Raw genomic sequence first — 12,707 nt, forward strand, 5'->3', positions numbered from 1 at the left:
AATTCAGCTAGTAGAAGGATCACCAATCTGTACCACTTGGTCATTCTGTAGTTGCCCTAGGCCCCGGGCTTTCCTCTAGTAGCTCATGTATGGATTGGTGGTAGTTCTCTGCTATGGCTGCTCAGATAATCTCCAAGATTGAACTATGGAATGTGGCAAAGTGACTATGGAATGTGGCAGCCACAGTTGACATGGTCTGCAGGGATAGTTTCCTAATGAAAAAAGCAAATAGCTCTATCCAGCTGACTTTGAGAAAACAACACAGAACAAGCCCATAATAATGGTAAGAATAATTTATTTAGTATGTCTTTTCCCATAAAGTGCCTCAACACAGCTCACAATAATTAAAATGCGAGAAAGGTTAAAAACACAATATATTATTCAACCAAAAATGATTAAATGTACAAGAGTATAAATATTAACAATCTAAAACACTAAAAGAACCTTTCAAAAATATACTTAGGGGATAACTTAAGATATCAAGGAGAGCCTTATGTACTTAAGAAAAGCCTTTTTAAAAAGCAACATCTTTTCTTGGCACCTGAAGGGCAAAAGAGAGTAGCCTAATCTTGCCTGTGGACATAACCTGGGATCAGGCCCAGAGGAAACCCCTCTCTTGCGTTCCCACCAGACATGCCTCTGAGGGCAGTGGGACTGAGAGAAGAACTTCCTTGAAGATCTTAGGAGCTGAGAAGGCTCTCGCGGTGAGATGTCTTTCTTCAGATAGCCTGGACACAAGCTGTATAGGGCTTTATAGATCACAACAAGCACGTGGTGTCATACATTTGTCTTTTGACAGTTCTCATGACAGATCTCTGGGTGTAATCTTAGAAATGCTTCTTCTAGTTCCTTTGCAGCATCTTTAGGCAGCTTTTCTGAAAGTTGTTACTTCCCTCGTTCTCCCTTAAGTTCTAACTGTAATTTGGGTGGCTACTTGGACCGCTTCCTATGTAGTTTTATTTGCCAATCTTTTTAAAAACAGTTTATACTGCTTAACTGTTGTGAAGATGTGTAAAAAAGTTCCCCATATCCTAAAAAAGAGAGTGTTTTAACACTGCCTTCTTGGCGGGAGAGCCTAACTTGGAATGCAAAAAAAGAATAAGAATTCTCCAGATGATAATTTTGCTATCTTCGCATGGTGATCCTTAGGATGCCGTCATTGGTGGCTACCCTGAGCAAAATTTGGTAATGTGTATTTTTAAAATAAATCTGTGTACAAGGAACACACTATGAGCTTCTCCCCATGGTCTTCCTTTGGTCTTCCATTTCCTCCAACATCTGCCAAATATATATTGCTTGCTCTGTAATTTCACTTCCTCTGATTTAGAATCAGAAGCGTAACTTCTTCCCTGTGGGATTCTGACCTGTTGTTTGTTTATTGTGACCCCAAAAAAACCCTCCATCAAAGTGTTTGGTTAAATTGATATAAATTAGAAGGTGTCCCTCCCCCAATAGTGTATAATTGGGGGAGGGACACCTTCTAACAGTCACATTCTGTGCCTCTGAGTGTGAACGAAGTCTCTGAAGAAATCACTGTACTGTACTATATAGTGACCTTCAGAGATCTGCTTTCCCACCTTGAGTACACCTGATGTGTATCTTTCTGAGCTTGAAAGTTACTAATGTAAATTCTTCATCTAACATGGCTGCATTTTCTTCTCTTCCCACCCTTCCAATGTTTGTTCCTTTTCTGACCACAGCAGCTTTCGGAGATACTCAGCAGGAGGGCGATATGTTCTCAGCAAGCAGCTCTGGAGTGCCTGAATTACAGCAACGGTCATGTTCGTTTTGACGTTTAAAAAAAATATGAATTACAAACCGGCAGCAGCCAATGCACGAAACCCTGCATGAATCTGATGCTCCAGGCGCTGCCACCTTTCTGTTGTTTTTCCATGGATCCATCGTGTCTGTTTCTGCTGTATGAAGGTGTCTTATAAATCTTGAGAGAAACCCATATTGTTTGTATAGAAAAGAGATCATCCATGATGGAGTGTCCTGCGCCTCCCTCTCCAGGGCTGAAAATGGGGCAGCAGCTGTGGAGCATCTTTCAGAACCGGAGCAAAGAAAGGGGGTGTGAGAGAGCAGCTTAGGCAGCAGAATGCAGATAACTTAATGCTCTGCGAAGGCACAGTGGGGACTAACATTATGTGTTCAGGGGATGCTGCAACTTTACATGGCAAGAGGTGGCTGGTGACAGGCTCCCCAGGGCCAGCGTGGTGAAAGGGGGAGCAAGATGGAAGTAGGACATTTCTCAGCCCTCTGCCATCCAGCAGACTGACTTGAGCCCAAGTGTCAGCAGTGGAGATGCAGGAGTCAGCTCATGGCCTGGCTCCCACTGACCAACTGTGTAAAAATGAGCAAGAATGTTTTAAGGAACAGTAGGAGTTGGTTGGAAATAGCTTAAGAGCTTGCTCTTCAGAGGTGCACTGATTTTTACAAACAGCCACTCCTTGGAGATGTGAAGTCAGCTTATAAAGGTGAAGCTTAAGAGCAAATAGGGAAGAAAGTACACAAATGGCTTGTTTTATTTTAACTTGTTTTTCTTTATTTAGAGTAGGTGGGATCCAGAATGCTGCAGAGTATGTGCTCCTTAGAAAAAAGCTTTTGTGTTACATTCTGCCCTGAAGATTTGCACACACCTGCGTTTGCTTCCTGTGTGTAACTTAGTTTGTGTTTTTTTTACTGATATATAGATATATAGATATATATAGATATATATGCGCGTCCCTATAACTATAGGGCTAACTGGTTTCCCAGTTTTGATTTGTTTTCTGATAAAACTAGCAAAGGGAGCCAGCAGTTTCAGGCAAGTAGTTTTTCCACTACTCTTGTTCATCTGACATCGCTTTATTTCCAGTTGATTTTTTTTCTTATATTTCCTTCCCAACCTATGATGGTGTATTTATTCAGTAGACCATTGAATTAGAATCTCCTTCTACTACTTCTACTTCACACAGAAGGCTTTAGAGTTTTTGCTGCATTTTCCACTGGTAGAAACCTTGGTGCACCCCACAAAGCAGGGGATTTCCATTTTGTACCACCCACATTTGTCTCCTTTGCTACAAAGGATGGCATTCAATGTTCTTTACTCCTTCAGTAGGAAATACTTGATAACTTTGCTTTTTGGCCGTTGCTTTGTCCTGTTTCTTAACAGCAGAAGTGGGATAGAAGCTTTGCTAGTCAACGTCCATGTTCTGTTTTACTTTAGTAGTTTCTCTGTAGCCTGCCTATGAAAGGCATCAAAGCCGTTTGCATATCCAATCACGATATTTTGATAACCTGGGATTCTGTTAAACTAAACCTTTTGCTCCCTAAATAGGTCTGAGCAGAATAACAGAGAAGCAACCTCTTAATGGAGTTTAGGACAATGGGAAGTTAAAATATGATCTCATGGAACACAAAAGATGTATTTCTGTTTTGCAGGAGACATCTCCGTTTTTGTTCTGCTGATGAGAAATTTCTGGGTCATCCCCACAGTTTATACCCAGTGCAGGAAAAGGGCATTTACCCTTTACGAAGTTGGTCTGTGCAAATCCTCCTTTCTTGTTTTCAGTGTCAAATCTCAGTAAGAGTTATATGGAGGGAAAATAGGGGAGGGGCATTCAATCAGAAGGAAGGATAGGTGCCAGACTTTAATATAGAACATATTAGACAGCATTAAGTAGTGAGTGAGGTAATGAAGAAAAGCCTTGATACTTCTCTTCACGTTTTTAACAAATGGGGAACAGGAAATTAGTTATGCAGCTTTTTAAAAAACAACAACAAAATTCTGCATGCTTTTAGGTCTGATCTTTCCATGTCTATTTATCTGAAAATTATTAATAACAAACCCTCTGTAATAAGTATCTGCATCTTTCAAAAATATTTTTGGAACAGTTTGAGTTGCAATTTTTTTGTCTTTGTTTTTGCACAGTCTTTTAAGACATGCTCTAATTTAACAAGAACCTTAGCTTGGTATGGCCATTATCAAACACAGTTAATAGACGTCTATCATTCTTAAATGTTCTCTTATGGGGTTAATGTAAGCATCTATATACAACTATATCAAGTTTTAAACAGGAAATGAAAGGCGTTTGATGCAAAAAATTTGCATGGTAGAGAAATAATTGGAATCAAGTTAGGCTTTTTTTTCCTGAATGTTGGTAGAACCTTCATAGCTTTGTTATAATGAAACCTTGAACTGAAAATATTTAATAAAATAACATTTAAATGGTGCAATAAGTCAGACAGTACTTGTATTCTCATGAGTTCCTGGGGAAATGAGACTGGGTGTATTTATAGACATGCTTCTCTTTGGTGCCAATATATTCATTTGATGCTATTTTGAATTTCTGATGAATCAGGTTTGGGTATGACATAGAGAAAAAGGAGTGTGAGCTTGTGGATAAGACAGAGAAATTTAGAAAAGGATATCTCATTTTTCAAAGCATCTTGAAATAACAACGGATTTGATAGAATGCAACAAAGGTTGGTTAAATATCTGCTGACTAGCTAGAAATTTAAAAGTATATGATGATACACTGCTCTTTCTTGAAACTTTTTATTAGTTATTTTTTAATACAGAGGAATAATACCAAACAAGATCCCTCCACCACATCACTTTCACTCTCAACCCCAATTTTTCAGCAACTAGTATCTAATCTAATCCAGAAATTATTGTAGCTGGTAAAATACCATATGTATACTCCTTGCTGCTTTCTCCAAGAATGGAAAACTGGAAACTGGCTGGTAATTATTCACTATGATGCAGTTCAGTCCTGGCTTTTTCTCCAGAGGTTTTACCATCGCTCATTGGTTTCAAAGCTTGGGTAACCCGGGTGTTCTTGGACTACAGTTCCCAGAAGCATTCACCAGCAACTGTAATGGGGGCTTCTGGGAGTTGCAGTCCAAGAACACCCAAGTTACTCAAGGTTAGGAGCCACTGTCATAGCCTCTTTTGCATGCCTCTGCCTTGCTGTAGAAATGCATTCACTATTCCTCTTACCTGCTTGACCAGTATCCTGTTGGCTGCCTTAGTGAGCCAGGATGTGCAAATAACATGTTTTGTGGTTCTCACCTCTTCAAGGAAACTGTCTGCTTTCTCAGGCTGTACAAACTTTATTATCTTGGGACAAATAAGAGCCAAAGTTCTTCTCTTGGTTACATCTGATTTATTTTAATCTGAATATAAATGGCTGTCTCGCCTTTTGTGTCCAAAATGTAGTGTAAGTCAAAATTCTGCTTGAGAGAAGTAGTGCCCAGCTCACCTTTACTCAGATTATTCCAGTTTTCAGGAGTGGATGATTTGGAAGAATAATTAATTAACTGCTGTAATCTATTATCCTGTTTAGTTCATATTTTCCTGACAAGCCATCTTAAACAAATATTCACATGCTGTCCCACAGTGCAGTGATTGCCATACATTTTACGTTTCCAGTGTTCTTTTCTTCTGCTATTCATGGTCTCCACTGAGCAGAGTGAGTGTGCTCCAATGGTGACTGACCTAGTGCCTCTCCCTTTGTCATGGTCGGATCATTGCCTAATTAAATTCAAGCTTGCAGTGGCTCCCCCCCCCCCCCCGCCGTCGCCGGGGAGGAAGAACCTGTTTTAATGGTTTGCCCTCGAAGGTTATTGGATCCTATAGGATTCCAGGACACCATGAGAGGGATTCCGTCCAATTTGACTGGCGCTCCTGTCGACGCTCTGGTTGATAGCTGGCTGACTGCCGCCACCAGGTTGACACAATTGCACCTAAACATCCTCTCCGTCGCAGAGAATGCCCTTTGCCCTGGTTTAATCCAGAGCTGCGATCAATGAAGCAAAATAGAAGAAGGTTAGAGCGCGTATGGAGGCGGAACCTGATGGAAAAGAATCAAATAGCTGTCAGGATCGCTACTAACCTCTACCAATCTAAGGTGAAGGCTACTAGTCGATCTTACTTCGCTTTCCGGATAAGCGAAGCTTCCAACCAGCAGGTGGAACTTTTCCGTATAGTTCGCGATCTATCCGGAGTTGGTCATAGTGACTGGCCTCCCACTAGCAACCTTCCTGACCAATTTGCAGCCTTTTAAAAATCAAAAGTGGAGGCCATTCGCCGGGATCTTACCCACTATTTGAAAACAGTGAATCAAGCTGAGACGTCCAGTGCTCCGTCTTGCCCGATGAGAGCCACTTTCAGTCTGTGATGTCAGACATGGTGGACAGAGTGCTTGACCGCTGTCGTGCCTCCTCCAGGTCCTCCCTTGATCCTTGCCTGGCCTGGCTAATCAAAGCAGCAAGGCCTATAACATCTGAATGGGCTACAGCAATAATGGGTCTCAAGGAGACACTTATTAGGCCCATTAGGAAGAAACTGAGCTTGGCGGCAGACAACATTGGTAATTATAGGCCCGTCGCCAATGTTTTCTTCCTTAACAAGGTTGTAGAGAGGGGGTGGCTGATCAGCTGCAGGCTCTTCTGGATGAAACCAATGCCATTCCAATCGAGCTTCAGGCCACACCACGGCATGGAAATAGCATTGGTTGCCCTGTTTGATGACCTGTTGGGGGAAGCTGACAGGCAAAATGTCTCTGCTGGTCCTCCTTGATATCTCAGCTGCCTTTGATACCATTGACCACAGTATTCTTCTGGGGAGGTTCTCTGAGTTGGGAATCGGTGGCCTTCCTCTTACCTGGCTCCGTTCCTTCTTGGAGGACTGTCCCCAGAGAGTGCAGATTGGAGAGTTTCTTGGCCCCGTGGAGCCTCAGTTGTGGTGTTCTGCAGGGCTCGATTATCTCTCCAATGCTATTTAACATCTATATGAGGCTGCTGGGAGGGGTCATCAGGGGATGTGGGGCTTCGTGTCATCAGTATGCTGATGATACTCAGCTCTACCTCTCCTTTTTCCCAACAACAGTGGATGCTGAACGCTTCCTGGGGGCTGTTCAGCAATGGATGCAGGTGAATAGACTGAGGCTGAATCCGGGCAAGACAGAGGTCCTTCGGGTGGGTGTCCCAGACATCAGTGGTCTGGGAAACTCTCTTTCCTTTGGGTGGGTGACTCTTAACACCAAGAGTGAGGTTCACAGTTTGGGTGTACATCTTGACCCGACGCTCACCATGGAGACCCAGGTGTCGTCAGTGGTCCGTTCCGCACAGATTGCTCACCGGCGTCCCTATCTTGATGTGGGGGCACTCACTACTCTGGTCCATGCGCTCGTAGTCTCGAGATTAGACTACTGTAATGCACTCTGTGTGGAGTTGCCTTTGAGATTGACGCAGAAACTTCAGATGATACAAAATGAGGCGGCCAGACTTCTTACTGGGGTGAAAAGGTACCAACATATTTCCCCCACGCTGGCTGCCTTGAATTGACTGCCCATCCATTTCCACGTTGATTTCAAAGTTCTAATGATGACATATACAGTGGTGCCTCGTATAACGAGTGCCCCGTTTAACGACGAATTCGCATAGCGATGGCATTTTTGCCATCGCTTTTGCGATCGTATAACGAAGGTGCCTATGGGGAAAAATCGCTTTGCGATGTTTTCCCCGTAAGCACCATTTTCCCCCAGCTGAGCGGCGGGAGCCTCCAAAGGAGCACTCCCGCCACTCAGCTGGGGGAAAATGCCTGCGGTGGCCTTAGAAGGACCCTTCCGAAGGGTCCTTTTGAGGCCACCGCGGGGGGAGGGCGGGGGGATCCGATGCCTGTCAGGCATCCCGGGCTTGTATCCCACCCGCCGCCGGTTACCCAGCCTTGGGTAACCGGCGGCGGGTGGGATACAAGCCCGGGATGCCTGAAAGGCATCCGGATCCCCCCGCTCTCCCACTCTCCCCCCGCCGCCTTGGATCGGACCCACGGGGGCTAGCCCTGCCATGGCTGGACTCCCAAGAGTCCAGCCATGCCCGGGGTAGCCCCCGCGGGTCGGATCCAAGCCGGATCCAAGCCGCGGGGGGAAGGTGGGGAGACCCGATGCCTGTCAGGCATCCTGGGCTGGGCAGCGCGGGGCGGCAGGGACAGGGTGGAGGGGTCCCGAAGGTTTCCAGGCTTTTGCCTGGAAGCCTGCGGGATCCCTCCCCCACCCTGTCCCCTTCGCTGGCAGCCACCCCTCGCTGCTTTTCCCAGGCTGGATCGGGCTCCTGGGAGTCCGATCTGGGCTAGGGAAGGCAGCGCGGGGCGGCGGGGACAGGGAGGAGGAGTCCTGAAGCCTTCGGGATTCTCCCTCCTCCCTGTCCCCTTCGCTGGCAGCCACCCCTCGCTGCTTTCCCCAGCCTGGATCGGGCTCCTGGGAGTCCAATCTGGGCTAGGAAAGGCAGCGCGGGGCGGCGGGGACAGGGAGGAGGAGTCCTGAAGCCTTCGGGATTCTCCCTCCTCCCTGTCCCCTTAGCTGGCAGCCACCCCTCGCTGCTTTCCCCAGCCTGGATCGGGCTCCTGGGAGTCCGATCTCGGCTAGGAAAGGCAGCGCGGGGCGGCGGGGACAGGGTGGAGGGGTCCTGAAGGCTTCCAGGCTTTTGCCTGGAAGCCTTCGGGATCCCCCACCCACCCTGTCCCTGCCAGTTTTTAGTCAATTGGAACGCATTAACCAGGTTTTAATGCGTTTCAATGGGCTTTTTAATTTCGCTGTACGATGTTTCCGTATAGCGATGTTAATCCTGGAACGGATTAACATCGCTATACGGGGCACCACTGTAAAGCCCTAAATGGTTTAGGACCTCGATCTCTGAGTGCCTTCTCCCACCCAGTTCTGGCAGAGTCACTTGTTCCAGCCAGGCCGGGCGACTGAGGGGCCCAACGCCGAGGGAGGCCCGAAAGGAAAGAACGAGGAACCGGTCCTTCTCGGCAGTGGCCCCTCGTCTCTGGAACAACTTGCCTGTAGAGATCCGCCTGGCTCCCTCTCTGGGTATCTTCAGGAATAAATTTAAAACCTGGCTATTTGGGCAGGCTTTCCCTCCTGCCATATCTTAACTGCCATATCTTAATTATTTATACTTCACTATCTTGGACTTTTTGGTTTTTGGTTGTATTGTTTTTAAATTTGTCAACTGGCCAGAGTAGACCCTTGGTTTAGATGGGTGGGATAGAACTCTAATAAATAAATAAATAAATACAATCTCTTTCAATCCTGGGTCTTTAACATTGATGCAGCTCTTACTCAGTTTCTGGGTAAGTACTGTTACCTGCCAACTGTTGTTTTTTTAACTGAAACAATGTACCACCACAAGTGAAACAGTCCACCACTTCAACCTACAGTTTAACTTTTTCAGTGGCTGAAATCCTGTTAATAGCGCAAGCCGGATTGTAACTTTCTTATCTGTCCTCCGTGGTAAACATGCCTCTCCTGCCATGATTCTTGAGGGTGGGGTAGGGTGCATGTACCAAGTGTGCGTGCATGCGTGTGTATGCACATACACCCCCGCAGATAGAAAGTTATCATTTATACTACAAATAGAATTTCATCTAGTGAAATGCTTAAACTGTTTTTGACATAAAGTGAACTGCCCCCACCATCTCTGGTGTTCACTTGGATCAGTGGCTTAGACTACATAAACATGCTTTGAAATGGATGTTCTTTATTCCAAGAAGTTAGAATCAGTAGCAGAGAATAAGATCTCGTATTACAATTTATAGTCAGATGTTACCTATGTTTCCTCGACATATGAGGAGGAGTGGCCTAGCCTGGCATCTTCTCTTGCTCTCCTATGTGAAGAAGAAAGAAGATGACATGAGGAATACAGCCTTTTCTGTCAATGGAGGCTGTCTGTGTGTTCCAGAACCCTGGAAGATCAGTGGTCCGATTGCAAAGCAAGCTTCCACATAAGAGTAACAGAAGAAGCAGAAGTAGTGCCCTTCCTTCTTGTGTGTTTAACATACGTAAATGGGGAATGCTGAAATAGAGCTATGCTGCCCTGAAGAAATACAATCTTTTACAACCTTTTCAAAATGGTTACTGGCTAGTTGCTGTCAATTATTATGCTTACAAATCATGGACAGTTCTGGGTGACTGAGACAGTACCCTATTATTTAGAAATATGAGGAGCTCCAAAGTTATCTCTCCAAATGGGGCTAGTGGCATTCAAATGGCAAGTGAAATTCAGTGTAAGCAAGTATATAAAGTGGATCATTCTTGGGGCAAATGATTCCAACTTCACATGCTGATAGGATCTTTGTTGTTGTTTAGTCAAGTCATGTCCAACTCTTTGTGACCCCATGGACCAGAGCACACCATGCCCTCCTGTCTTCCACTGCCTCCCAGAGTTTGGTCAAATTCATGATGGTACCTTGGATTACACTGTCCACCCATCGCGTTCTGTATTGTCCCCTTCTCCTCTTCCCTCACACTTTCCTAACATCAGGGTCTTTTCCAGGGAGTCTTCACTTCTCATGAGATCGCCAAAGTATTGGACGCTCAGTTTCAGGATCTGTCCTTCCAGTCAGCATGCAGGGTTGATTTCCTTCAAAATGGATAGGTTTGTTCTCTTTGCAGTCCAGGGGACTCTCAAGAGGCTCCTCCAGCACCACAATTCAAAAGCATCAATTCTTCGGCGGTCAGCCTTCTTTATGGTCCTGCTCTCACTTTCATACATCACTACTGGAAAAACCATAGCTTTGACTACGCAGACTTTTGTTGGCAAGGTGATGTCTCTGCTTTTTAAGATGCTGTCGAGGTTTGTCATCACTTTCCTTTCAAGAAGGAGGCGTCTTTTAATTTGTGGCTGCTGTCACCATCTGCAGTGATCATGGAGCAAAAGTAAAATATGTCACTGTCTCCATCTCTTCCCCTTCTATTTGCCAGGAGGTGATGAGACCAGTGGCCATGATCTTAGTTTTTTTGATGTTGAGCTTCGGACCGTTTTTTGCACTCTCCTCTTTCCCTCTCATTAAGAGGTTCTTTAATTCCTCCTCACTTTCTGCCATCAGAGTGGTATCATCTGCATATCTGAGGTTGTTGACATTTCTTCCAGCAATCTTAATTCCGGCTTGGGATTCATCCAGTCCTGCTTTTGCATTATGTATTCTGCATATAAGTTAAATAAGCAGGGAGACAATATACAGCCTTGTCATACTCCTTTCCCAATTTTGAACCAGTTATTCCATATCCAATTCTTACTGTTGCTTCCTGTCCCACAAATAGATTTCTCAGGAGATAGATAAGGTGGTGAGGCACTCCCATTTCTTTAAGAACTTGCCATAGTTTGTTGTGGTCCACACAGTCCAAGGCTTTTGAGTAGTCAACGAAGTAGATGTTTTTCTGGAATTCTCTGGCTTTCTCTATAATTCAGCACATGTTAGCAATTTGGTCTCTAGTTCCTCTGCCCCTTCGAAATCCAGCTTGTACTTCTGGGAGTTCTCAGTCCATATACTGCTGAAGCCTACCTTGTAGGATTTTGAGCATCATCTTGCTAGCGTGTGAAATGAGTGCAATTGTACGGTAGTTAGAGCATTCTTTGGCACTGTCCTTCTTTGGGATTGGGATGTAGACTGATCTTTTCCAATCCTCTGGCCACTGCGGAGTTTTCCAAACTTGCTGGCATATTGAGTGTAGCAACTTAACAGCGTCATCTTTTAAGATTTTAAATAGTTCAACTGGAATGCCATCACCTCCACTGGCCTTGCTGTTAACCATGCTTTCTAAGGCCCACTTGACTTCACTCTCCAGGATGTCTGGCTCAAGGTCAGCAACCCCTCTATCTGGGTTGTCTGGGACATCCCAATCTTTCTGATATAATTCCTCTGTGTATTCTTGCCATCTCTTCTTAATGTCTTCTGCTTCTGTGAGGTCCCTCCCATTTTTGTCCTTTATCATGTCCATCTTTGCACAAAATGTTCCTTTAATATCTCCAATTTTCTTGAACAGATCTCTGGTTTTTCCCTTTCTATTATTTTCCTCTATTTCTTTGCACTGTACATTTAAGAAGGCCCTCTTGTCTTTCTTTGCTATTCTTTGGAAGTCTGCATTCAATTTTCTGTAACTTTCCCTACGTATCTCCCCTGCATTTTCTTTCCCTTCTCTTCTCTGCTATTTGTAAGGCTTCGTTGGACAGCCACTTTGCTTTCTTGCATTTCCTTTTCTTTGGGATGGTTTTTGTTGCTGCCTCGTGTACAGTGTTACAAGCCTTCAGCCATAGTTCTTCAGGCACTCTGTCCACCAAATCGAGTTCCTTAAATCTGTTCTTCACTTGCACTGTGTATTCATAAGGGATTTGGTTTATACCTGATGAGCCCAGTGGTTTCTCCTCCTTTCTTCAGTTTAAGCTTGAGTTTTGCTATAAGAAGCTGATGAGCAGAGCCACAGTCAGCTCCAGGTCTTGTTTTTGCTTCTCCATCTTTGGCTGCAGAGAATATAATCTGATTTTGGTATTGCCCATCTGGTTATGTCCATTTGTAGAGTTGCCTCTTGTGTTGTTGGAAAAGAGTGTTTGTGATGACCATCTTGTTCTCTTGACAAAACTCTATTAGCCTTTGCTGCTTCGTTTTGAACTCCCAAGGACAAACTTCCCTGTTGTTCCTTTTATCTTATGACTCCCTACTTTAGTATTCCAGTCCCTTATAATGACAGTAACTTCTTTCTTTGTTGTCAGTTCTAGAAGATGTTGTAAGTCTTCATAGAATTGGTCAATTTCTGCCTCTTCAGCATCAGTGGTTGGTGCATAAAGTTGGATTACTGTGATGTTGAAAGGTCTGCCTTGGATTCGTGTTGAAATCATTCTATCATTTTTGAGATTGTATCCCATTACAGCTTTTCCCACTC

General features: G+C 44.6%; 1 protein-coding gene across 45 annotated transcripts in view; it reads left to right on the forward strand.

The window, feature by feature from the left end:
• Window positions 1-4,221, forward strand: part of CAMK2G (calcium/calmodulin dependent protein kinase II gamma) — a 215,687-nt gene extending 211,466 nt beyond the window's left edge. For 38 of the 45 annotated variants that reach the window (XM_072994965.2, XM_078391100.1, XM_078391108.1 and 35 more), the window contains one exon: window positions 1,701-4,221. The gene's annotated coding sequence lies outside the window, so the exon portion shown is untranslated. The remainder of the gene's footprint in view (window positions 1-1,700) is intronic. The other 7 variants (XM_072994963.2, XM_078391099.1, XM_078391098.1 and 4 more) reach the window with 1 other exon arrangement.
• Window positions 4,222-12,707: the final 8,486 nt, after the last annotated feature.

This window comes from Pogona vitticeps, chromosome 3 (genome assembly GCF_051106095.1).
Source record: "Pogona vitticeps strain Pit_001003342236 chromosome 3, PviZW2.1, whole genome shotgun sequence".
In the NCBI taxonomy this organism is placed as follows: domain Eukaryota; kingdom Metazoa; phylum Chordata; class Lepidosauria; order Squamata; family Agamidae; genus Pogona; species Pogona vitticeps.